This window comes from Strix uralensis, chromosome Z (genome assembly GCF_047716275.1).
Source record: "Strix uralensis isolate ZFMK-TIS-50842 chromosome Z, bStrUra1, whole genome shotgun sequence".
Classification (NCBI taxonomy): domain Eukaryota; kingdom Metazoa; phylum Chordata; class Aves; order Strigiformes; family Strigidae; genus Strix; species Strix uralensis.
The window spans coordinates 60,529,291-60,556,883 of NC_134012.1; the positions used below are offsets into that span (position 1 = coordinate 60,529,291).

A 27,593-nucleotide genomic window follows, 5' to 3' on the forward strand; every position below is an offset into this window, starting at 1 on the left:
GAAATTAATATAAATAAAACTAGCTAGGGAGGAATGTTCAACTCTTAAAAAATATTTTTTTTTTATATTTATTCCATTTCATTGTAATAAGTGATGAAAGAAGTATTTTAATTTCAAAATGGAGTTGTATTTCAGAACTAAAAATTTAGTTTGGTTAAATGATTGATTTGACTCCAACTGTTTTATAGTAGTGGAATACACACTGACAATCTCCATCAGAATTGTTGCAATCAGATGATTAAGGATGATATCATAAAACCTGTTGTAAAATCAGGCAAAACCAAAGGGTTGTAAAAGTTGACATGTAAGAGTGCCTACTGACACATGGTAAATTTACATGTGTAGTGATAATGGGATTTACATTAGGTTAGGTTCTTTCAGGTTGCTCAAAGTCCCATCCAACCTGACCTTGAATGTTTCCAGTGATGGGGCACCTACAAGTCTGGGCAACCTGTTCCAGTGTCTCACCACTCCCATCATAAAAAATTTCTTCCTTATATCCAATCTAAATCTACCCTAACTCAGCTTAAAACAGTTGCCCCTTGTCTTGTCACTACAGGCTTTGGTAAAAAATATCTCTCCACCTTTCTTATAAACCCCCTTATAATGTTCAGTTTATATATAGATACATAAATACATATATGTATATAAACTGAACATAGTATTTTATATTAATGTACAATCACAATTTTTTAAAATGTTTCACTTCTTTCCAGTGCTTGTTCTGGTTTTCCATTGAAAGCATTTGACCAAATTCCTGAAACTTCAAACTGTCTTTTTTTTTTTTTTTTTTTTTTGCGTATTTACTATTTGCTGAAACAGTTCTGCTTACTCCCACAGCGATGTTATTCATTTTTCATGTCATAAAGTGCTTGTGTCTGTTTTTTTTGTTTTCTTCACTCTTTCCAGTCTTAGAGGAATGTTTTCCTAAGACTTCTTTAATCATACTAGGTGAAGAACACTTCAGTTCTCTCTTCCTTTTACTACCTGAAAGTTCAGTCGCTGCCTAGTTCAAGCCTAGGCCTAGATGAGGTCTCAATGGGAACAGACCTCAGATAAGGTCCCATATAAGGCAATGTGACTTCAAAAAGCAGAATGATTATCTATCTTCATTGCATTCTAAGAACATTCTTTTTCAGCTGGGTTGTCAGTGTCTCAGCTAACACCAGCTATAGGATTTGGCACCAGGGTTTTTTTTTTTGTCTATTGTGATAGCATATTTGGCAACCAGATCTGAGGATTCATCTTTTAAGTTGTAGTTTAAAAAAAGGTTTCAACATTCTCTCTTGTTTGTTGTAAAGTTTGATAGCATGGTACATGTGTGCAGAGATGTTAGCAATTAAATTCCTAGTGTCACATTCTCCTCTTTGATAACATTTTTTCCTACAAATTCATATGACTTGTGCATCTATCCTGTTACCCAAGAGTAATACTGTATGAGTTCAGAAATAAGAGCAGTATTTCAGGCTGAAATTCATTGTTACCCAAGGCTGTTTAGCACATTCTCTGCCATTAAAGCTGTATATTAGACCAAATGGAAATATACAGTATCAAGAACTATGGGTGTTTTAGAAAGTAATTATTTTTTCCTGTCACACTTAAAAATATTCACAGAAAAGTAACCATTGGAAGCTGTTCCTGGGAAATGTATATTTTTTCCACCATCAAAGGAGGAAGATATGGAAAGGCTGATATCTCCTTGGTAAGTACATTTGTTGTGGCAACATTCTGACATTTATGGTTAAGACCAGCACAAGTATTCATCATAACATTAGCAAATTCTCCTGGAGAAACTGGCTGCTCAAGGCTTGGATGATCGCACGCTTTACTGGGTAAAAAACTGGCTGGCTGGCCCGGCCCAAAGAGTGGTGGTGAAAGGAGTTAAATCCAGTTGGTGGCCGGTCACGAGTGGTGTCCCACAGGGCTTGGTTTTGGGGCCACTCCTGTTTAACATCTTCATTGATGACCTAGACGAGGGGATCGAGTGCACCCTCAGTAAGTTTCCAGACGACACCAAGTTGGGTGGGAATGTTGATCTGCTCGAGGGTAGGGAGGGTCTGCAGAGAGATCTGGACAGGCTGGAGCGATGGGCTAAGGCCAACTGGATAAGCTTCAGTAAGGCCAAATGCCGGGTGCTGCACTTGGGCCACAACAACCCCCATCAGTGCTACAGGCCTGGGGAGGAGTGGCTGGAGAGCTGCCAGTCAGAGAGGGACCTGGGGGTGTTGATTGACAGCCAGCTGAACATGAGCCAGCAGTGTGCCCAGGTGGCCAAGAAGGCCAACGGCATCCTGGCCTGTATCAGAAATAGCGTGGCCAGCAGGGACAGGGAAGTGATCTTACCCCTGTACTTGGCACTGGTGAGGCCACACCTCGATGACTGTGTTCAGTTTTGGGCCCCTCACTACAAAAAAGACATTGAATTACTCGAGCGTGTCCAGAGAGGGGCGACAAAGCTGGTGAAGGGTCTGGAGCACGTGTCGTACGAGGAGCAGCTGAGGGAACTGGGGTTGTTTAGTCTGGAGAAGAGGAGGCTGAGGGGAGACCTCATCACCCTCTACAGCTACCTGAAAAGAGGTCGCAGAGAGCTGGGGATGAGCCTCTTTAACCAAGTAACAAGCGATAGGACAAGAGGTAATGGCCTCAAGTTGCACCCGGGAAGGTTTAGACTAGATATTAGGAAGTATTTCATTACAGAACGGGTTGTTAGACGTTGGAATGGGCTGCCCAGGGCAGTGGTGGAGTCCCCATCCCTAGAGGTGTTTAAGAGTAGGGTCGACATAACGCTGAGGGATATGGTGTAGTTGGAAACTGTCAGTGCTAAGTTAACAGTTGGACTAGATGATATTCAAGGTCCTTTCCAACCTAGATGATTCTGTGATTCTGTGAAAATATGTTCATTTCTAAAAGAAAACATAATATTATAAAGACAGTTTCTCGCATAGGATAAACATGGCCTAACTCTACTGTAGTGAGATTCTGTTTATAGAAAAAACAATAAAAAAGACAAACAAAAGTGACCAAATAAAACAAATAGAACCACAAAGGAACAATAAAATAAATAATGTAAAATGCCAGAAAAGGAAAACAAGAGAAATAGGTCTGTACCCCTCATCTTAGTTGACCTTTCTGAAATGGTAAAGCATAAAATGCTTTAATGCATAGAAAGATTTCAAGGCATTTTTCAAAAGACTCACAACGAACCCATATTAAGGTTAAGTGGAAGAGGGCAATGACCAGCAAGATTGCAGCAAGAAGTGTGTTTTATGTATGTAATTGTACAACTTTAACATGGGTCTAGAAACCCCTGAAATCCCAAAGCCATTTTGATAACAAACTGGAAAGGCTAATTGGTGAAATACTGTGTAACAAATGCATTAAAACCACACAAACAAAACTGAGTTTTTTCAAAACATGAGCACAGTATTATAAAGACCACAGATTCTAGAATAACTGCAGTTCAATATTGTTTTGTTCATTCTGTTACACTAGGAAAAATTATTTTTATCTATATGTTAAATTAATTTTTCATCAATAAAATAGTCACCTGAAACATATATTTGGTGTTAAACTGAAGATTAACAGGCGAGGCTGTGTTGTTAGATATGTCATCCACACAGGAGGAAAAAAAAAAGTACCAGATGATTTAAACAGCAAAATAAACTCCTGCAGTTGTTCAGAGCCTAAAAAATGATCTTCCATGTGAGTGATATCCCAGCTGAGGGTGGTCGCTTCATCTTTTCATTGAAGTCAAGATTAGTTTCACAGAAACTGATCCCAGCTACTCTGACACACAAATGTGACTGCAATCACATGGGAGCATACTTTCTCAGAGACCCTCTAGTTGCACTAAGGTTGAAAATACTCTGTAAAGTGTTTTCTCTGTGATCCAAATTTCTCTGGTTTAATTATTTTTTTAATTTTTGTTTGTTTGTTTGTTTGTTTGTTATGAACTCAAAACTCAGATCAGCTTTTCTGGAAGATTCTTTCTGATTTGGGAACTTGTCAAGGACAGCAGAACCTAACTTCCAGTGGACATAGGTCCACTTATGTTTTTGCATCCAAACTCTGGAATATTTATCACTGCATTGGGTGTAGGTGCCAAGGTGCTGGCAGCAATGTGGGAGCCAGGGGATGCCCCATGCTGGACACAGCCAGTTCCAGACAAATCCAGTGGACCCAGCACAGGACACAGATGAGCCCATCAATCAAGATGGTGGTGCCTTTGTAAAATTGGATTTAAGAGAGGGCAAAATGGTGCACAGGCAGTGAGGAGTAAGGAAAACTGTGTGAGAAACCGCCCTGCGAGCATCAAGGTGAGAGATGAAGGAAAGGAGGTGCTCCGGGCACCAGAAATTTCTCTGTAGCCCATGGGAAAGATATCAGTGGAGGGGCTATTTCTCTGCTGTCCACGGAAATAAACATGGTGTAGCAGATATCCACATAACAGTTCATGCAGAACTCTATGCCAGAGCTGGTGGATATTCCCTGAAGGATCTGCAGCCCATGGAGAGCCCATGCTGAAGCAGGTTTATCCTGAAGGATTGCATCCTATGGGAAGGACCCACAGTGGAGCAGGTAAACTGTGAGGAGGAAGGAACCGCAGAGAGGAGCTGATATGTACTGACCACAACCCCCATTCCCCGTCCCCCTGCATTGCTCTTGTTAGGGGCAGGAGGTAGAGTTGCTGAAGAATGAAGGAGTGAAGTTGAGCCTGGGAAGAAGTGAGGTGTGTGTGGGGGAAGTGTTTTAGTTTTATCTTTGTTTGTCATGATCCTACTCTATTTTAAATGGCAATAAATTATTTAATTTTCCCCAAGTGGAGTCTGTTTTGGCCATGATGGTAATTGGTGAGTGATTTATGCTTATTTCAGCCCATGAGCTTTTCCATCTTATTTTCTCCCCCTTCTCCTGTTGAGGAGAGTGAGATAAACATTTAAACTGAATCTAAATTTTAGAAGAAACTCATGTCAGTATTTATTTTACCTGACCTGGACTGCCATTGAAGAACAACAGGGATCTTTACTCTTGGCTGTTTAAATAAAGAGTTGGCTCAAAAATTAGGAACTGATTTTTTTTTTTTTTTTTTTTTTTGCATCTATACTGTGGGAAGGGAAAAAAGGTCCAAAGGTAATGTTTATTGTCTTTATATATCTCTCAAACTTCTCCAGGAACACTGTTCGAAACATATGTACATATTGCAATTCACTTATTTATTTTTGTCTGCAAATTTAGCCCTGCTGAATGGAGCAAAACATCTTACTCCACACCTACATATTAGTATGTCTAAATTTCTTTTTCATTTATTCACTTGCTTCTTGTATACTACAGAAAATCAGTTTAAACACCAAAAATAAATTTTTAGGGTATGCTGTTTTGACAGCAGTCAGATAATCTCCAAATGTGAGTGGAAAAACTGGTGGAATTGAGAGTCTTGAACATGAACTCCAAACCCTTCCCAAGGAAAAGACCAAGTCTAGTCTCTGGATAGAGTAACCACACTGAGTGCTTTTGACAGTTCCTACATATGATCCCCACTCTGCTGTCAGGGACTGAACACCCTTCCCTGAGTAGTGTGGCTGAATGTAGTAAGTAACTTTGGGTTGAATTAGTTTCTGTGACAGACAAAACAGACTTTACAGTAGGCAAATTTAATTTCTCTGGTTCAATGACCACTATGGCACTGCTCCTCTCAAGAAGATTGTCACATTATTGAGGTCTGGTAGGTTTCCTTGTAAATAGCCACAGGCAGCACGTACTGCAACACAACTGATTCCTTCTGTCACTAAAAAAGAACAAACAAAATTCTCTCTACATCTACCTAGTGACTTACACATGTGCGCATACACACCCATGTACACACAAGGAAAAGAAAATGAAAACATCTGCACAAAATGTTATTTTTGTTCTGCTGGGACTATATTTTATATAGCCTGAAAATTCACATAATGGCTTTCTTGGAGAGACTTAGCAGCAATATCTAGTATTATGAAATGCAATGTGTTTTTAATAGAGTGAAAAGGCAGGAATGTTTACTTAACTTAAATACAATTATGAATGGGGAACTGGCACTGTGTGCCTTGATTCAATTAAGTTAAAGGCTAGTGCCAGCCATATCATGGAAGGAAACAGAAGAACCTCCATATTTAAGTTAACACTGAGATGCAATCTTGCATCACTGGTACCCCAGTCTTTCCCTACAGCTGGCACTGAACATAGCCTCCAAATATTTTCTTTATTTTATACTAATATAGCATATGTATACCATAAAACTAGCATCTGTAGCATATATAAAAGGCATTTATTTAGGCAGTGTTCATAGAATCATTAACACATACAAGAAGTAAATTCACACTTTTCAAGCCTCAATTCACACTGCAGATTTTCCCAGTCACTGTTTATTTTTCTAAAGTCTATTTTTATTCTTTCCCAAGACAAAGGAAATTGTAACATTCCTGTAATTTTCATGGATAGCTTTTACTTTCCTAAATGGGAGTTTTTTTCATGGACAGTTTTTACTTTCTTTTTGCTGTGAATCTAAAGGAATCATCACCACAGGATACAGAGATGCAGAACACAAAAGTGAATAAGCATTTTTTATTATTATAAATAGTCAAGAAACAGTATCATTTCAGAGTGAGGCAGACACAGAATACCTTCACCGACCTTCAGAGCTGGTCCCAAATCACTATCAGCAATATGGATGTGAAGCGCTAAGGCTTGGACAACAGGCCCAAGCCAGAGTTGACCTATAGATGAATCCTGTATATTTTATAACTGATAACCATCGTGCTAGTAGGTATTGAATTAAGTTATAACAACCCACTTACATAGAAAGTACTAAAGCATTGAAATACTGCAGCCTGAACAACAAGCACCAAGCTGAAGCTGCTAACTTAGCATGTAGTCATTAATAAAACATGTAAACTCGCTAGTGAAACACAAAATATAATCAGTAGTGAGGAGAGAATGTATTCAACTTTCCTTTTGCAGCCTTGTTCAAGGCTGAGAATCCAAGTATTTGGCCTTGTTAGAATCTCCCTTGGTTCCCCCCCCCGATCCGTGGCCAGGCTTTGCGTGAAATCCAACAAGAGAATGAAAACAGAAATTTTCTGCTCAAAACAAAAGTGCCAGCTATTCTGGTTTGCTGATTTTTGGTATATAAGGCTGGACCCGCTCACAGTGACTTTGGAAGCCTCACCTACGGGTGGACGCACTACGTAGGATTTCCCACTTGCCAGGACAGGCTCTCCAAATCCTCGCTGTAACCGGGGCTGCCCAGCGACTGCAGATCTGGATGATGATGACAATATATGCAAGTGGTGATGTATTTCTCTTAACCACTATTCTCTCTCTCTCGTGTAGTAATGATTTGATGTATTACCCTGTATTTTCCTGTTTGTTGCTTTAAGTGCACTATTCTGCTTTTTCTTACTGCATGTTCTCTGTATTACGCTGTTACATTATTTGGTTATCACTAGTAAAATACGCCTACACTTTTCACTCTGGTGTCCAAGTTTAATTGGTATCCTTAATCAGCAAAACAGGATGTCTAAAGAAGAAATACTGCACTGTAGTTTTGAAAGACATTCAAAGGACACAGTAGAGCTCCAACACAATATGGGAAAACAGAAGTCTAACAGAAAGATGCATCTTTGTTGCTTCTCATATTAATCCATTATTTAGAGCTCCCCTGCTTCAAGTCATCACTGCAGCAGCAATACCTCTCAGATGAGGTAGTGCACACAGAGGCCTCTGGAGAGCTAGTTGTTACAGAGGCCAGCAAAAAGCCACTTTTTCATTATTGTCTGGGGTTAAGAGGCTGGTTTATGAGGTGGTGAAATAACTAGGAAAATCTTAAATACTTTACAAACAAAATGAGACAAATTTTTCTGGAAGCAAAGAAAGCACAGGTATATTATCCTGACAAACATTTCAGCTCCTGTCTTTGGAATCAACAGTTATGCGAGTCATTTGGAACATAAAAACATACACAGATACACATTTTAAAATTATTTTACCTGTAGAAAAAGATGAAGTTTTTATTTCAGAAAAAAAAAAAAAAAAAAGGATTTCTTTGAGAACTCCAATTTTAAGCTATCAGAGAGAGAAGTTTTAGTATCCTATTTCAGTTGCTTTTAATAAAAATTGATTTTAGGTTATTATGGTTAAAGGTTAAAAATTTGCAACTGAAAATTTTCATTGACTCAAACCTATTTTTTGCATATTGTTACTCAAGAAAAGGTTGCCACAATTTTTTCTTTGTCAAAGACTTTTGTCTTTATTTTTTCTTTCTCTTTTTCTGTATCAGGCATGAGGGTAATCTCTAACAGTCTTTAAAACTGTGTTTTTTCTTTTCTGTTGAGCTCTAAGATGCCCCATCCATGCCTGGAAGAATGAAAATGAATCTTCAGCAGAGAGATCCTTATGAGACAGAGTCTGCAATTCTGTATATATGAAGGCTATTAGATAAACTTATAGATTAGGTAGATGATATAGAAAAGGGCTGTTAAATAAGTAGACTTTGGTCCATTCTAATTGCCAATCTTATCACCAAAGTTGTCATTGAACAGCTTCATATGGTATTGACCTAAGTCACTTTTTTATATTTTTTATTCAGGTTTATCACCTACATGTTTATACAAATGAATCCTAAGCGGTTACAAACTTATTACAAAATTATTTATTTTAGTGTTGGTAATATGTGTTTCAACATGATGGTCTGTCCTGATCCAATGTTAGGGAGGTTATGATATGATCCCAAGAGTGAGATTAAGACACAAACAAGGTCAGATGCCGTATACCCAAAACCATTTTTATTATTAAAAGTGAAGAGGGGTAGCGATAGGACAGAATGGAAGGAAAAGACAGAAATAAAGCAAGCATCTGGAATAGAATCGCAAGAATAGTCACCACCATGGATCCAGCGGCATCCTGTTGGTCCTCAGTCTTCAGTTCTTCAGTGGTGGCTGCACACACAGCAAAGTTTTCTGTCACCTTTTAAGCTCATCAGCTGATAAGTATACTAGACGAGGAGGGGCAGGTATTCCACAAACTCATTTCCATGAGAGATGAGAAAAAAGGTGGAGCATGGGTTCTACTCATACATTGAGGGGGAAATGGGGTGCACCACCCCTTGTCTAATTGAATCAGTGGTTGTACTCATCCTGCTCACCTTTGTTTTTTCCTCTGGTCCCACAGATTTTTGCTGACTTCATGCTTCTTGAGCAATAATCCCACTTCTGAGGCAGAAATGCTCAACTCTTATCAGTTCAATGATGAAGGCGAGAAGTCATTAGCAAAGCATGCACGGTGTCTGGCTTACACAATAGAACCACAAAGGATCAGGCTTACAGTTGAGCCAGTGATTAGCGGAACTTGTGTTTGAGGTGAAACATTTGGTTTCACTCAGTCCACGTCTCCCCCTTTGAGGTTTATCTAAGGAGTCTGACAATGCAGTTGCAAGGCAGTAGGAGGTGCATCCTTTGATACACTCCCTTTTCCTTGCGTGACATTCCTTAGACTAATCCAAAGGCCACAGTTTGTCCTTGAGGTTTGTTCAAGGCATTACTAACACCACCCTGTGACTCAAAGCACACACACAAGCAAGCTTTGAGACAATCATTTGACATTTCAGTCTCTTATAAGGTCCCATTATCTACTTTTGGCTTCCCATGGGATGTCTTTCCTACTACCACTTCCTCAGAAAATGAATTTGAAGTGATTTCAATTTTTTCACTTCCATAAGACAAACAGAAATTAAAAGGGAATTTCAACTCTTTATGTTCTACCGTCTGAGTAATTAACACTTTGTGTTGCAATCTTTTTAAATTGTTTTCATGCCTTTATTTCTACTTTTGTAATACAGAAATTAACAGCAAGAGATTCCTAAAAAGTTTTTCAGAGATGTCTTTTTAAACAACTCTGAATCTGTTCTTAGAATTGTTAGTTCTGTATTACAAGACACACACACAGTGTATTTAGATACCAATGTGGTAGTCACCTTTTCTAATGTTATTAAAAAAAAAAAAAAAAAAAAAAACCAAAAACTGAAAGAGGTAGGTAGAATAACAACAGATTAATAAATCAGCATTTTAAAAATTAGCTTGAGGCAAATACAGCATGTATTTCTTTGAAGATACTGATGACTGGTTACAATAATTCCCCATGGCAAATCTCAGTGAGCTAAATCCCAGTGACAGGGGATCTGATGTTTGAACAACTTCTCAGTTTGAATGTAAACATTACATTTTTCAGCTCTTCCAGATCACAAAACCTCTGAATCTGTTGATTTTAACATCTCCAAAAACGCTGTGTAGGGAGCATTCAGAGCCTGATAATCGGTTTAAATTTCTATTTTACCTTTGCAACCTCACGGCCTATAAAATTATTTATTTACTTGTTGCAGCTTGAGAACTCTGGATAAGAGTATTCAAGTTTCTTGTTTACTGATTTACCTCCTCCTTTTATTCAACCTTTCTTTTTCTTCAGGAATTTTTCTTCACTGTACAGTGTCCTATCAGAAAATAGTCTTCAGCTGATTCAGTCTTCAACTACCAACTCATCTCTCTACCTGGTGTTCCCTCTCTTTTGTCTTCCAGTCTGTTGAACATGCCATCTGCACCTATGTTCCAGGACTTCTCTTCCCTGCTTCTGTCCCTGTTATCACAGTTTTGTTACACATTCTTAATTTCCACTGGCCATATGTGTAATATGTCAGCCTCAACAGACCTTTACATCAGCAAACATCTCATCTTCTGGCAATGCAGTTTCCCACTCATTTTAACACTTTTTACTTTACCATTCTAAACATTTGCTACAAGTTGATTCTGTCATGATTACCACCTTTAGAAGTGCAAAAGAAATGTTTTGGATTGCCTGAGAGTCAGTTTCTTCTGTCACAGGAGAAGCAGTCCATCAGTGGCCACATGATCACTTGACCAAAATGAAATAATGATTGCAATTGTTCTTTAAGCTTTATGATTCTATTTCTTGCTAGACTATGCAATTCAGCAGTATAAGTGCTAGAATTATGCAAGAGCCAATGTTTTTATGCTTATAAAATCAATAAACACCTAATTAAAAAAATAAGGAAATAGAGCTGTTGACTTTCATGGTGGTCTGAATCAGCTATGCATAATCTGGCAGAGTAAGTAATTGAGAGATTGGTTGAGTAATTATTCATAGTCTAGTGTGCTTATTTAAGATGAAAATCTGAACTTTTTTTAAGATCATCTAATGATAGTATTAACTTTTGATCTAACTAAACACCTTGTTGAGAAAATACATTCTGATTTTTTTCAGAAATGAAGTGTAACAAACAGTTCTAGCGTTCTCATGAACATTTGATTTGTATAGCATTAGCACCAGTGTAAATTAATAGCAATAACAAGCAGCTGCAATGGTATGTGGGAAATTAATATCAGGGTGTGCAGTATAGTTTTGACTGGGTGAGTATAGAGAAAGTATTAGGATAGGAACTAAAGTATTAGGATAGGAACTAGTCCTTGTTCAGAAAGGAATTTACAGCATAGTGTTCTTTTGATTCTGTTTTAATGGGTGTTATTTTTTAAGGTTGCATTATCCTAATGACACAGATGCTGAGGGTATAGATAGGCATATTGATGGAATCCCTGGAGCAATATGAGTTTTTCTGTTGTGATAATGTTATCATTAGTCTTAATTGCATTTTCTGAGGGTGGGATTCTAGTAACAGGTTGCTTTGGGCATTTTTGTTTGTTGATTTACATTTTTCCCTTAATTTTGTCCTAGTGTCTCTCTCTTTTTTTTTTTTTTTTTTTTTTTAAACAGATTTCTGTTGCATTACATGATGTCTGTTTTACTTGTCATTGTAATAATCATTTTTATGTTTTCTTCCTGCCAGTTTAACATTCTGCTACTGATAAACATTTTTATCATATTTGCTGGAGCTCATGTTGTACATATGAGACTACTTCTTTTATTTGTCTCTTAAATTTTCTCTTTCCCTTGTTAGTGGTTCTCAGTTTCAATGTTCTGGCTGGTTGCAATTACAAGTTTTCCCAGCTGGGATCTTGTTTAATTTTTCTTCGTCTCCATGACACTCTGATCTATTTGGAAAAGTAGTTCAAATTATTTTGTCTCTATATTTTGCATCTTCTTTCCACACAGTATCAATGATGACTTTGTGGATATTTTTCTGTTCAGAGTTTTAAAGAAAAATAGTAGTTACAAAACCAAATGCTACTCTGTGACCTGTTACATCACAGGAAAGAGGCTTCCAAACGGGGTTTGGAGAGAAATGTCCATGCCTATAATTTACAGAAGGCCTGAAAGCTAGAGAAAGCTATTCTAGATGTCATTGCATATTTGAGAAAAAAGCTACTTCAGGTGTTGGTGATAAATATAGAATCATAAGTCTGTTTAGTTTTTGACTTTTTCCTGAGTCATGATTTTTAATGGCATTATAATTGAAAGCTGTTGTGGTAGTGTGAGCTTCTTATGGCATAATCTTGAGTGTATACCAACTGCTTTGACCAAGTCTGGTAAGCATTGCATTTGGTGGGCCTTACTCAATTAAGGGCTGTGTGGTTCAAGTTTTGACCTGCTGTCCGTGTGTATGCTCATGCTCCGTTCTATGAAGAGACATATAGATCTTACTAGCACAACAGAAAGAGTCCTGTGAAAGAAAGTGCAGGGGTTTCTTTATATTTTCAAGGAATACAAATTGGCAAGCACTCTTTAAAGAAGTACTATCTATGGTTCATGATTTCAAGTCTTCAGTATAAATGTGAATTACAATATTTAATTATGGTTGATTAAATAGGATCATTCCTATTATTTTTGTGGATTGGTCAGATGAAGTGACTTGTATAGATGGATATGATGTGAACACTTGTGAGTAACTTATTTAAAATTACATGCCCATGCATGTTTGAAACTGGTTTTACAAGGCCTGATCTGAAAAACAATGGGAATTTTTAAAAAAACTTCACTGAATTTAGAGAAGGTACATAAATCAATTATAGTAAATAAATTTATTCAAAAAACTTTATAATGAAAATGGTCATAGAAAGCAGGATAGAATGTATGTCAGCTAATTAGAAGTATGAACTATATGGTGCTTGATTTATTTATCCAGATCTGGGCCTTGTTCCAGAGTTCTGCTAGATAGTGGAATTTCGATCAATACTGTCAAACGTAGGCTTTAGTAATCTGTGTTAAACTTCAGCAGAACCAAACATAGCTTTTCAATAACTAGAATAGTACCTGGGATCCTTACAAGTGTCCAAATATTTATCTTTTTTTTTTTTTTTTTTTTTTCTTTCCATCCATTCTTCTTGCTGTTTATTTCTGGAAGTTGTGCAATACACCCTTTCAATACTTTAGTTGCCCTCCTTTCTAAAGAATTACTTGCCAAACACATAGTTGTAAGTTAATGGTGTCTAAATTAAATTTCAGATGTTCATTAGCACTGAAAGGATGACTCTGTCAATTAAAAAAAATATAATAAGTGAAAGTTTTCTAGTTATTTCAGTACTACAATAACAGTAATATTTCAGGCTGTTGATCAACACAAATACAGGAAGTGAAACTTGAACTTTTATTCATCTTTCTTGGAATCCTATGGGAGTCATCCTTTTGTAAACAGTGTAAGATTGTGTATATATACTGAAAGACAATCAATATTTTGGGTTTTGCCTTGCAATACTGAATTAAACTGCCATTTTTTTGTGATTTCAAGAAAAATATAATTGATTCTGCACTTTATGTGAGATCTACATGAAATTCCTTTTCTAAGAGCCAGCATTTAGTTGACGGCCTAATTTTAAATGGAGGTATGATGTATCCTTTGAAACTGTCACCAGCTGCTGAACTAAGTGAGTATTGATGTACAAATCAAGAGAATTTACAGACTATAACTGTGAGATACTTCGTACATTGGATTTAGGATTCTGCTATTGCAGTCAACTAGCCAGTGTTTCTCTCCTTTAGCTCTAAAAACTACCTAAAATTCTTTCCTCGATTATTCTAATGGAAAGGCCACTCCTTAATCTTCTTATGGTTGGAAACTTTCATCTAATTTCAATTCTAAATTTATTCATGACTGTTTTATACACATGTGCTCTTGTGTCAACATTGTCCTTTGACTTAATTAGTTTTTTTTCTTTTCCCAGTGTTTACGCCCTAGTTTAATTATAGCATGTAATCATATCCCCACTCTATCTTTGTGTTCCAGTCTTTCAGAGCTAATCTCTTTTTGTCTCCACTTGGAAAATTATCAATTCAAATCAATGTCAGATATGATATAAACTTAGGTTCACAACTTCAACATTAGAATGCTGCATAGGAGAATCTGAGCAATACCATCAGTAGTGCTTTTTTATTCAAAAGATCAATAGATTAGCTTGTTAAAAAGGAACCTATCTAGATGGTAGTGGAGAGTGAGCTAGTCAGATGGATTATTACATCAGGGGACTAAGATGATCACAAACATATTACAATACCAGTGTGAAATATATGGCTGTTATAGAGAAACAGTTACTTGTTATTGTTACTTTAAAAAATTATTTTGGAAAATCATGCCAAGGCACTGCTTTGAGGCACAAATTATATATACCAAACTGTGCCATTCTTTACATGACTGAAGTTGAAGACTGGATATATCTGAGCGAGTTAAGCACTATTCTCTCAATTCTTCAATTTCCACTGAGAAAATTTATTTCATTTTTTGTTGTTAAAAATTATTTATGGATACAGCGTGATAGATATTTATACACACATATTTTGCATACAAGTATGTATTTATATATTTATATGTTTTCCACAAATAACTTTTATATTTACTTATTGTAAGAGTGTTTTCTTTTTTTGTTTTTAACAGGTGAGAAAGAATAGCAACATCAGGACAAAAGATTAATAAATAATTTTAAAAAAATCAATTTCTGTTCTGCCCCCTAAAGGCCAGCTACAGTAAACAGTAGTGGGTGCAGAGTTGAATTCAAATTGGTGAAATTTTTGTTCTTCAAAGCCATAGGGATTGTAAAGTTAAAAATTTAAAGACTGCTATTTTGGTTTACTTGTGAGATTCGTACTTGATTCAGACACCAGCAGCCCAAACATAGGGAATCATAAATGGGACTGAAATGGAGATACAGTATCTCTATGGCCTACCTGTTATAGGAAAAGTTTGCAACAAAGCAACATATGATTTTTTTTTAACTTGAAAGTACATTAAAATTATGTGGCTTTTTCCATTTATTTTTGTTTCTGCATTTTTTTATTCTACTCTAAGTGTATTTTATTTTTAATCAGACAAAAAAAGCTATAGTATCTTGTATAGCTGGGACATCTGACAACAATGTTCAGTTTCAAAATCCTATATAGATGTAAAGTATTCCCGAAGTTTCTTCGTTGTGCCCGTGTATACTCCTTTTTTTTTTTTTTACTCATAGTCTTTTGACATCCCATCTGTTTTAAATGTTTCAGTACTTCCCCAACAAAGGTGGGCATGAGTTGAAGAACATTTTCCTGTCTCACTCTGCTTTACTAGATCTGGTAACTTAGAAAAGTAATTTCTGCCATTGGAAATGAAAACTATAATTTCAAATCTCATAAAACACATTATAAAAACTTCAATTCTATATTCTCAAGGGTTCTAAAGGATAAACTGTAGATCTCAAGATCTTTGTTATCCCAATTTTTAAATATTTTTTTTTAATCATTCTCACCCATGGTTCCCTACAAAATTAATCAGTCATGTGGCTAACTAACATCCTCTTTTCTTCTTGAGAAGAAACTTTAGTTTTTTTATACTTCCATGTAGTTCTAACCCCCTGGGTATTGTGTCATTCTGTATAATATTTATATATCTTTTCTTTTTTCAAGACACTTATGCAAAACATAGTAGACGTTTATGACTGAATAACCTTTACTCTAATAACCTCACAATTCATATGAGCCTGTCATTGTAACTATACATAAATTTTAGTTCTAGTTGTAAAAATTGTTATAATTGGTAACACTATTCAAGGTCACATGCTGTAATTACTTAAAAATTTACTTGTTGGAAAACTGAATGCTCTTTATTTTTCTTTTAAATTTTGTGTCTTTATTTGTACAAATGCAGCATTTTTATTTTTTTTTTTTTTTTTTTTTTATTATTACACCACCTTTATTTTAGAGGTTAGAATCACTCTTTGACATATTTGTTAAAAAAGACCTATGGACAAAGAGTTTGGGGAGCAATATCAAAAGTTAATGGAACAGGCTAGTGACCTTGCACTAGGAATGGACTAAAACATTCTTGTGGGAGGTTTGTCTCAAGTCTTAAAAGCTTCCAATGGTAGAAAGTCCACAGTCTCCACAGGAAACTTAGTCCTTTGTTTACCTATCCTCCATTAGAAAGTTTATCTTAATGTCTGGCCTAAATCTCTTTTGCTGCAGTTTGAGGCCATTATTATTGTCCCACTCACAGTGGACATGGAGAAAAAAAAAATCACTCCTTCCTGAGTGGAAGCACTCCACCTGACAGCCTGTTTGAAGACTGCTATATTGGTTCACCTCAGCATATTTTCTCCTGAGACAAAAAATATCAAATTGGAATACATTTCAGTTCAGGAAAATAAGCTTTATAAGGCAAAGTGAATCATATATACTGTGCTCCCTTATTATCAGGTATTAAACATGCCCAAGGTGTTTTCATTATCACCATTCCACATAAAGAAATGCTTCCATGCTCAGAAGTGTACTGGTTGATGTGCCAAAGAGCCACTGTTCTGCTACTGCCTCTGGTATCTCTGTGACCAGACTGGGAGACATGGCTTCAACCAGTGTTTTGAAAGAAAGCAGCTTTCGAAGACAGTTCAAGTATTCTGGAGTTCTTATAGGGAGACCTGCATTCAGGCAGAACAATAGAAAGACTGGCTAAGCAGCCTGATACCAGTGAACCACAATGTCAGTGGAAAAACAGCCCTTATCTTACAGAAAGTCTTATTTTGCAGCTCAGGAAAGAGCAGGATTGTGAGTTCATTTGTGCTAGTCAGTCTTGCCTTGGTTGGCTTTTGTAATAGAATGCATTTAAAAAAATAAAATAGGTACCAAAAATGCATTTGTATATATATGAATTCAGATAACCTAGCAACTGACTGTGCACCTAAACTATCAGGTTACAAAAAGAATTGCCAGTTCCTGTTCAGCTGATTTATATTACTGTACATCATTCAGTTAATTCTGTTCTACTTTCCAACTGCTCCAAGCTTAAAGGAATTCCCAAGGAACTGCCCTAGGAATGTGGTATGAGAAATAGAAAAGTACATCAGAACATTATTTTGAACTATAAATAGGACAGATATTCATAAAATCCTGCAGGCAATTTTAAAAACTTTCCCTGTGTGTGAATAAAACAAAGTTCTTTTTACTGAAAGACAACTACAAGAGGGACTCAGATGCAGAAATCTGAGCTGTGTGAAAAATACAACATACCATTCATTTATTTAAAAATAAATATGTAGTTCCACCAAAATTTATAAGTGTGTTAGTACTTAATTTACTGGTTTTTAATAAGTCACATTTAAGAAAAGATGACACTTTATCTTCTTGTATTTCCCATATGGATCTTAAAGATGTTTGTATTTTTGGCCTCAAATCCATCTACACAGCATTTTTACTTACAAAATTCAAAAGTCTACCATCAAGGTAGACCCTCTTCATTCTGCGTTACTACTGCACAGGTTTTTTCTCTTGAATACAGTTAGTAGTTATGAGGAATGAAAATGACAAAGATTTTGGCCTTTTTCAGGTTATATCAATCACCAGTGTTTCAATATCACATTCTTTTCGAGGATCTGGCAGACATTCCCATCGGTATGCTATGTCCTACACATAAAGATCAAAAGATATATTTTGAATTTAAACAGTTTGCTAGCATGCATTAAAGAAAACAGCAAGACATAGCAGGAGTAAAATGTGCATATTCTGTAACAAACTGCAGCAATATTCAGAACAGTATGAGTGCTGTCTTGGCACAGTAACAAAATTAAAGTTGGAATACACAAAAAGCAATATACATCTTCAGGCTACATACACCACAAAATAATTTTTCAGAATTAGTAGCCTTGTAGGGGCTTTGTGCCTTTTTTGAAGCATCTGGTATCTGCTGTCATTGAGAGAACATTATCGGACTAGACAGAACATCTGTTTTCTCCAGCATGGCATTTCTTATGTTCACATAGAGTTCATCCTTATAAATTATTGCTATCTTGGTTGCTAAAAGAAATAACTAGACAAATATTGCTATTGCTGACCCTTTCCTTTTGTCTTTTTTAATTGTGTTCCTTGATGTGCCCTAAATGAATGATGGAGTTTTTTTGTATTCCCAGTAACAAGAACCTACTGGCTTTATGATTCTTCGCCAAATGCCACAAATTCCCATTTTCCATTGTTCTATTTCTGAAAAATATTAGCAACATTCTTAATTTCACAACAAAACAAAGCAGTATATTGCTAAAGAAGCACAAAAACTGGTCATTTAAACATGGGAAGACTTCTTTACTAGACTTCAGCTCTGATTTTTAGAAAATAACTGTCTACTTTGTTGTGAAGAAAAATATGCCTTCATTATAGTCCATGGATTTTTTTCAGTTTGTAGTCAGCCTTGAACAAAGTCTTGAACGAAGGACCACCATTTTAATGAGTTTAGCTCAAAAAATAGTGAAGAACTTTAAAAAATACCATGTTCTTAATTGAATCAAAGTTTCTAAGAAAAGAAGCAAAGTATCATGAAAAAAGAACATGTATTTATTGAGAACTGCTGCTTAGTTTACTTAAAGCTTAACAGTGTATGACAGCACTGAATGGGAAACTGATTAGACATATCCTCCTAAGCAAGCTGAGCAATCAAATTTTTTTCTGGATATAGAGGAAAATAACACTCTTTGCAGCTTTCAGCCTTGGATGGCAGCAACCTCACTGACTGCCAGATATCTTGCTGCTGTGAAGCTGTGCTCTGGTTCCATGTCACTATCAGGAGGCCAGGGTGATCCATCACTTGCTGTGAATGGAGGAACACCCATTGCAGGATTTCTTGTAGAGTATGGCAAAGTAAAAAATTCTCATCCAAGGCAGCCAAGGTGACAGAGCTCCTTGAAAATCAGAGTCTAACAACTTAGAACTGCAGACTAATAGATTTATTTGAATAAAATTAAGAATTATGTCAAAACATACTTCAATTATCTGTCTTCTTTATTCATTTTATTTCAAAATTTGCAGAGGTTATGTTAGCACTCATCAAGAAATGTTTACTCATTTATTTTAAACAAATGTAAACCAAAAATATAAGAAAAACATCGAAGACACCTATCCATATGAGATTGTCAGTGTGATTTCTTAAAGAGTTTCAGAGGGTGTATTCAGATCATCTTGAGGCTACTTCAGACAAATAATAATAAGTGATTCAGAAAACCTAAACTTAGAAGTTACAGTTCTGTAGACAGTCAGATGATGTTCTTCTATATGGCAGCTTGGAGCCTGAACTCCTCTTCTCCTCAAAGAAGAGGACTTGCGAAAAACAGCCGGGAAGGCATGTCCAAGAGGCAATACTTGGCAGTAGAAGAGGAATTCACAGTGACTCACTGCTGAAACTGCCCACAGGTGACAGGTTTCTAATGAGTGAGTTGGAGGTGAAAAACTCTGTTTCTGAAGGTGAATTCTTTTGTGCAGGAACCAACCTCAACTATTTCCATTATGACTATCAAGTCTGATATTTGCCAGTTTTTTCATTTCTCTTTACTGTGTTGGTGATTCATGAAGTAGCTAATATACATATTTTTATATTTCTTAATTAATTTTAGCCCGGAAAGCTATGAAAACATCTAAATCTTAATTTATACTGCTTACATTCTAAGATTGAGTGTGTATTTAACTTGTATATCTGATTTAACCATTTTCACTTAGAAGATGAGAAAAAAGAACGAAAAAGGAAAGCACACAGACTAAACTCCACCAGAGACCACTTATCTACAACAAGTTTAAGTACAAATATAGGGGTTTTATTGGAAGAGAATTGAATCTTTTGATGTTAATAATTGTTGGTCTCTAATACCTGTTAATTCTGATGAAAATTTTCTGATAAATTAATTGGGAGATAGAATGAAGAAAATACTGCACACATCTATCTGTGAGAATCCCATGGCCTCCAACTGATTTGATTAAATTTAGATTTCTGTATCAAGAAATCATATTTTTTTAAATATTATTTCATGTTTAAGCACAGAAGTACATTAGCTCTATTTACTTGTACTCTACCAAAACTGTTCTAAAAATTGTATTCACAAGTTGAAATGTACATTTCCTGATCTTTGGTATCTGGACTGTTTGGAATCTGATTTGTATATGATGAGCAAGTCTGTAATGTACAGAAATATAACAAAGTGACATTGTTTCTTTTTAATTTATGTACTGTTTTACTTATTGCTTATGTAAAAGTGATATGATGGAAAGTCCTGATCACTGCTTCACAAAAATGGAGTAGCACATTCTGGGTGAATGCATAGACACGTGGAATTGCAGGGCCTTGAACTCTGTTGCTCTAGCAGCTTACAGCTGCCTTGCTTGGTAAAATGGATCTGAAAAACAAAAGCCAGGTTATACTAGTTAGGAGCTGATACTGCTCTCATGGCCCTTTATAGCCAAGAAACAGCCATGCAAGTCATTACTGTACACCTATTAAAAAAAAAAAAAAAAAAAAAAAAAAAAAAAAAGTTAGGGCAGAACCAGGATCCTGAGCTTTGGTTTAAAGGGCTATAGTGAGGCACAAAGCTGTAAGGGTCTAGGTCTTTTTCAACTGGGACAGCCAGGAGATACAGGAGTATCCATACAGTGTGTACATGTGTGTATGAGTTTGTGCATGTGCAAGTGCATGCCAGTGGTGGGGAGGGGCAGGTTTTAAACCACTTGATTAGGCACATAAATATAGGGGTCAGCAACTGAAATAATGTCAGCAAGATAGTTGTTATGCCTATGCCTGCTAAAGGCTAAAGTAGCTTATTACCAGCCATGTCCCAGAAGAGCCCAGAGTTTAATTAGATTCTAATTAAACTAGAAATTTTTCACTCTTGCTGTCTGGGTGCAACCGTACAGTCTCTAGTACCTGAAAAGTGTTGTAGAGCAAGACATGTTGTGGTTGTTTGAAGGACTTCTTTCATTTAATATAGGACAGTATGAAAGAGGGACTATCACCTGAGCTCCCCTATCTGATAGTAAACTCTTATTTCTGAATGGTGAGTATGATCAAGCAGAACTACTATATTAAGGTAAGCTGTGGACATTGCTCTCATAATGTTCAGGGTGAGGGACTGTATTTTCCCGCATTCTTGAGAGTGTCTGTAGAAATTTTGTTTTGTTTTCTTAGCTACATCTGGATTAGTTGTCTGGATAAGTTCATAAGTTAATATGAAAGAATCTAGGTGTCCAGGAAGTGAGTTGTCTCATATCTCTTGATAAATCAGAGTTTGATGAACACACCTTCTAACAACCTTCCTACTTTTTGGAAACTTGATAGAGCAAAGAAGCAGTGCCCTTGCCCCCCTGTGTAATTTTTACTAAGAGGGAGGACAGCATCATCCAACAAGTCTGAGGGACTGACAGAGCTGATGACTGCCTTTACAAAGTTAGGGAAATAAATGAATGAGGACAGCCAACTGATTGTAAAGGATTACTGTACAATCTAAATGAATGAAATTGGAGCTTAGTACTATTACAACTTTACATTTTGGTCTTCCTACTGCATGCTTGTTATAATGGGAATTTTTCACTCAATAAAAGTTATTAAAGCATGGAAAGTCCTACATGTAAGTGTAGGCAGTAATATGTTTTATTAGTCTAGCTGAGGTAGTTAGAAAATACAGTTTTAACTCTGGTTCTGTACATGGACATGGCAAAAAGACACTGAGGAGCAAGAAGAAAATGAAAAACACTGTTCTTTGGAGGATGCTGGTGAGAAAAGAAAGTAGGATGTAAAATTTGGGACAACTCAAATAGAAGAGCTTCATGTTTGGCTCAGCAGCAGGGGAATGGAACAGTAAAAATTAAACTGGCATCTGAGGTGAAGTTACATTTGTGATTTTGGAGCCCATTCAAATATATATTTCAAATCCATTTTCAACAACTGCAAACTCACAGGGATGGAACCCAAAGAAAATGTTTCCACAAAGCATGTAGAAAATGAAACCTCGTACCTCTGTACTGCTGTACTCTTGACAGGAAAGAGGCATTTATTCAAAACCACTGCATTTTTTTTTCCAAGTGTATTTGTCTGTGAACTGTCAATTATTAATGAAGAGAAACAACAATATTTTCATTTCAGATAACATAATTGTGTCTAGTTGTGTATATGTGTGTATATTTGAGAAATACATTTGTATGGATATGTACACAGTACTATCCATAAAGATTTGTAATATCTATCAACATTTGTAAACAAGTAAGAAAATATTAATTTACTTTAAAACTAATTCAAATGATTTAGTTATGGTCTAATGAAAACTGCTTTGTTTTGCAATATAAACTGTGCAGACCCTTATTAGCTCTTATTAACCAGCATACCCTACATTCATTTACATTTTAATTATCTCCATTAAAGACACCAAGAGCATTACATGTCTGTGAGCATTGCAAGGATGTTTCACCATCCACATTGCGCACCTGAGTGAAGAATTAATTTTAATTTATCATTTATTTTCTACAAATAAATTTTGAAAAAATATTGTAATGGATGAAAAAGGAGCTTTATGAACAAACCAATAAAGTTATACATGTAATTATAGAAAAGCTGCTTTATGAAGTCTACCAATACATTCAGGTAGAAAAAGGGCCTGAAAACGCACAGATATTTTTTGAAAAATTTTCAGCTATGTTTTGATCCATCTGTATATAATAATGAAACTTCCCTTAGGGCTATACTCATTTCATGTTCTCATGCAAACAAAACCCAGTCTCATGTCAGTCACATTTGTGGAGACAAAATTTTTAGTCATGAACAAACTCTTCCAGATAAAGCAGTCTTTTTTGCTTGCCTCTCTGTTTCTATATAGGAAATATTTCAAATGTGTATTTTTCTATATGCAGAAATTTCTTCTGAGCAAATTATTTGAAAATTTTCTAAAAAATAATTCTGTATTGTACTGCTATGTTCTTAAGAAACAGTGTTTGATTGTTCCAAGTACATAAACATTGAATGTTTTCTGTGTATTTTATTGATTAGAATGTCAGTTTTCAGGTCACATGTTTTTAAAGACAAGATGTAAACAACTAAAACAAGTATTACCATTTGTTGCTTTAGAAGATCTGCACATGATAAACGACTGACAGATTTTTTCTCTGATTTATAATTAAAATGTCAACATTAAAGAGTGAATATATCTCTTATTGCTATAATTGTGCATATGCAAGTTCATACCCCAGAACATTTTATGCATTCTGCTAAAATGGACTAGGCATAAAGTCATTGTGCTATTTTGTCACTACCTCAGGGTCGTAAAAGACCCTTTCTCCAAAGATACATCTTCCATCCCTTTAAAAACTACTTAGTAGTTAGGTAAGATCATTTCAAATTCACCTGTTTGCAAAGTTATGTCTAAAATCAATTTTGCAGTCCAATGCAGGTAAAGACATTGCAGAACAAAGAAAAATGGTTGATGTTAATTCTCATGTTAAGTAGTTCAAAAATTAAAAATGTCCTTCTGAAATAAAAAGTAAATACCGATATTCTTTTTTTCATTTTTTCATTTTTTCCTTTCCTACTTTTAAAACTTGAGTAATGTTCAGCCATTGTTTTCAGTACGCTCATGCAGTGCACTTCTGGCAGTAGGACTGTAAGTGTGCAAAACAAGCATGAATCAAATGGCCAGAACTGCCTGACAGAAGGTTTACCCCCAGCTGATCATATTAGAGAGTAAGATGAACATTGGCCAGAGTAAACAATAAGTGAGGATTTACAAAGAGGGATTTTGTTTCTGAAGAAATATAAAAGAGCAGGAGAATTTGTTACAGCAGAGGTAAATATTGGAGTGAAAGTACCTGTTGCTGCACTTGAAGTGATGCTGCAAGAAATGGGTGGGTTAGTGGTGGTGGGGAGAGGTGTATTTGGGTGGGGAGAGAGCCCCTGCAGTCAAGTAACTGTATGCACCTAAATACACATGCATGATTAGGCCATATTAGAATTAATTACAAAAGGTGTGTAGAAATTTCTAGCTGGACATTAAGTTTTGTAACAGTCTATATCTGCTGTATTGCTGATATTGATCCTGAATGTATATTTCAATAATTTCCTCTTAATTACATATTGTTAATAAATCAATAAACCACTCCGATCCCAATTTGATTCAAACTATGTGTACTGAGAAGTTTTTCCCTGTGACAGCTGTTGGAGATAGAAAATGGGTCTAAAAAGAGCTGTTTTACAATAACAACAGCTGAAAGATTGTCCACCTAAACCAGAAGAATCCCAAACCTCAAACACAATAGAAAAAAAAGAATTTTCAATAATGTAGGTTTTAAATTAGCTGTCTGTGTAAAATAACAACTATGTATTCACAGTCCTTTCTTACGGTTTATCATATCCAGGTCTTTCTGCAATCATCATAGGCACAAAAGTCTTTCTATTTTTTCCCCCACATTAATCCAAGAGCTTGAAGTGCTAAGGCTTGGACAATAAGCCCAAGCCAGAGTTGACCTATAGATGAATCCTGTATGTTTTATAATTGACAAACATTGTATCAATAGGTATTGTACTAAAATTATAACAAACCACCTGTCCGGATGTAACAGGTGGGTATATTGAAACCTGAACAATAAGTCTTGAACCGAAATTACTAACTCAGTATGTAGTCATTAGTGAGATATGTATAGAAAATGTGACTTAAACATCATAAAATATGTATCCTTCTTTGTGTGTGTAAACAAGGTAACAAGGCCACAATAACAGGGCCACAGAGACAGTTGTCTGGCCCTGTGACCTGGTGTGTGACCTTGCTCATAAATCACCTAGATAAGCTGGGAAAACTCCCTTAGTTTTTTCCCTGAGCCCCGGCCAGGCTCTGGGAAAATCTAATGTGAGACTGACTTCAGATATTTCCACTTAAAACAAAATGTACCAGCTATTCTGGCTTACTGATTTCAGGTATATAAGGCTGGGCCCGCTCACAGCGACTTTGGAAGCCTCACCTACGGGTGGACGCACCGCGTAGGGTTTCCCACTTGCAGTGAAAGGTTCTCCAAATCCTCGCTGTAACCGGGGCTGCCCAGCGTCTGCGGATCTGGATGATGGTAACGTATGCAAGTGGTGATGGATCTTTCTTAATCACTATTCTCTCTCTCTCGTGTAGTAATGATTTGATGCATTACCCTGTATTTTCCTATTTGTTTAAGCGCGCTACTTTGTCTTTTCTTACTGTATGTTTTCTATATTATTCTGTTATATTATTTAGTTATTTCTAGTAAATACACCTGCTCTTTTCACTCTGGTGTCTGAGTTTAATTGATATCCCTGATCAGCAAAACAGAGCTATGTCTTGATCAAATCAGCCTTGCCACCAGACTGTAAGAACTGTCAATGATTTTGCTTATGTTCCTTGTTTTAAGAGCAAAAAATGTCTATTTGCTTGTCCAACTAGCCAAGGCAAATGAATCTCTTTTCATATAACACAAATCAATTGGGTAATCTAGATAGTGTCAAGGAAATTTGCCAGGAAAAAACCCCTCTTCTCTGACATGATTAAGAAGCAAACATGTTCTCTGCAGTAACCAGGCAGAAATGACAGGAAACAAGCAAACAAAACAGAACAAAACAAAACAAAAAAGTGAAAAGGAAAGAACTGATTTCTACAATAATTGTGCTGGGTTAATCACAGAAAACACCACAAGGAGAAAACCTCACTGCCCTCCACTACTCCAATTGTTATGGCAACTACTGAAAATAAAATGTTGCTTCTGATAACTTTTACTTCATGTTTATTTACATGTGCATTTTGAAAGCATAAAAATTAGATTTAATGACCCCAGCTGTGACTGTGAAAGCTAATATTATTGTTCTTTTAAAGCTTCTTGTGCTAAAACAAATGGTGTTTTAGAATGTTTAGTATTTAAAATGAATTTTTGACAAAAAGAATTTGACAGCTGACAACTGCCTTTTAGGATAAACATATTTTTGTTTCTCTCTTAAACTGGAAATTACTTCATCACACTGATTCTGACTGCTTTCTGTCTCTTAGAAGCATTTGCATACAAGTTATTTTTCTTCAGTTTTTGAGATATCTTTTGAATGCATCCTTGCCAAACATTCTTTTGTCAATAACAGATTTATAAAGGGGACAGTCTGTAATCCATAACTTACAACTGCATTTCATAGTGATACATCAGTCCATTTAAGGGTCACTGAGCAGAAAATGCTAAAAGTATCGATTAAAAAACCCCAAATAAATATTTTTATGTTACTTTTATTTCTTGATCATCTGCATGTGCATACTAGTGATCCAATTTAAAAAAAAAAAATGTTAAAAAATATCTTCCAGAGTATTTTGCATTAAATTGTTTAATTTTTTTGTTCAGTGTAACTAAAGTGTTCACACTGCTGTTTTAACAGGTAGTAAGAGGACCTGTGTCATATGGCAATGTACAATATTCAAAAGCAATGCATCACAAAATCATTTTTTAATGCAAATACACTGTTGTCTTCACACAGCTCCAAAAAGCTTGATTGCAATTAGCATATAATAATAGCATGATGGGTGAGACTCATTGTTGTATAATAGGTAGGGAAGAAAAACAAAGTAACAGAAAACATTTTGTAGGCAAAGTGATTGTGTTTTATCACAATGTGCTTTAAATAGAACTTCACAGTCTAAGCACATAGTGAATATAGTGAAATTTTTACTTACATTTAAATAACATGAACTATTAACCCTAACACATTTCATCAGTCCTTTGAATATTAGGTTTCCAATTCAGGAAAGAACAAAAGCAAATACTTTATTTTAAATGTGTGAGTAGTCTCATGATTTTTAGTGGAGATATTCACAGATTTACTTGAATGTACTTTTCAATGTGAAACCATCATGACTGGTACATGGGAATAGGTTTATAGAAAAGTGAAGCACGTGCAAATACTTATTTTAACAAAATATACAGTGCTATTTGACATAAAAATAAGCTACACTTTATGTACAGTTTAAGTACAGAAATTAGGCCAACATCTATTTGTCTTCTGAGTTAAATTATGGAATAATAAAGAATGAAGATATTTCAAGCTTTGATTAATTCTTAGGCATCTTAAATTCTAACTGCATTTTTTTTCCCTGAGTTCCTACATATTCTGTTCTCAATTGTCACAAATAATTTCAGAAAAAACAATATTTAAAAATATGTATTTTATACATGGCAAATATATTGCTGATTATTTAGCTTTATAAAACAATATCTAGTTGCATTTGATATTTTAAATATTGGGGGGGAAGATTACACTGCAGTTATATTGGAAATTAAAGGGAATCACATCCAGAGAAAACTGTAGACTCTCTAGAAAGATACTTTTTGCAACTTGTTATCACTATCAGCAAATC

General features: G+C 35.7%; 1 long non-coding RNA gene across 1 annotated transcript in view; it reads left to right on the forward strand.

The window, feature by feature from the left end:
- Window positions 1-24,761, forward strand: part of LOC141937780 (uncharacterized) — a 58,623-nt gene extending 33,862 nt beyond the window's left edge. Inside the window, exon 3 of the long non-coding RNA XR_012627062.1 lies at window positions 24,663-24,761. This is a non-coding gene — a long non-coding RNA (uncharacterized LOC141937780). The remainder of the gene's footprint in view (window positions 1-24,662) is intronic.
- The last annotated feature ends 2,832 nt before the right edge of the window (window positions 24,762-27,593 follow it).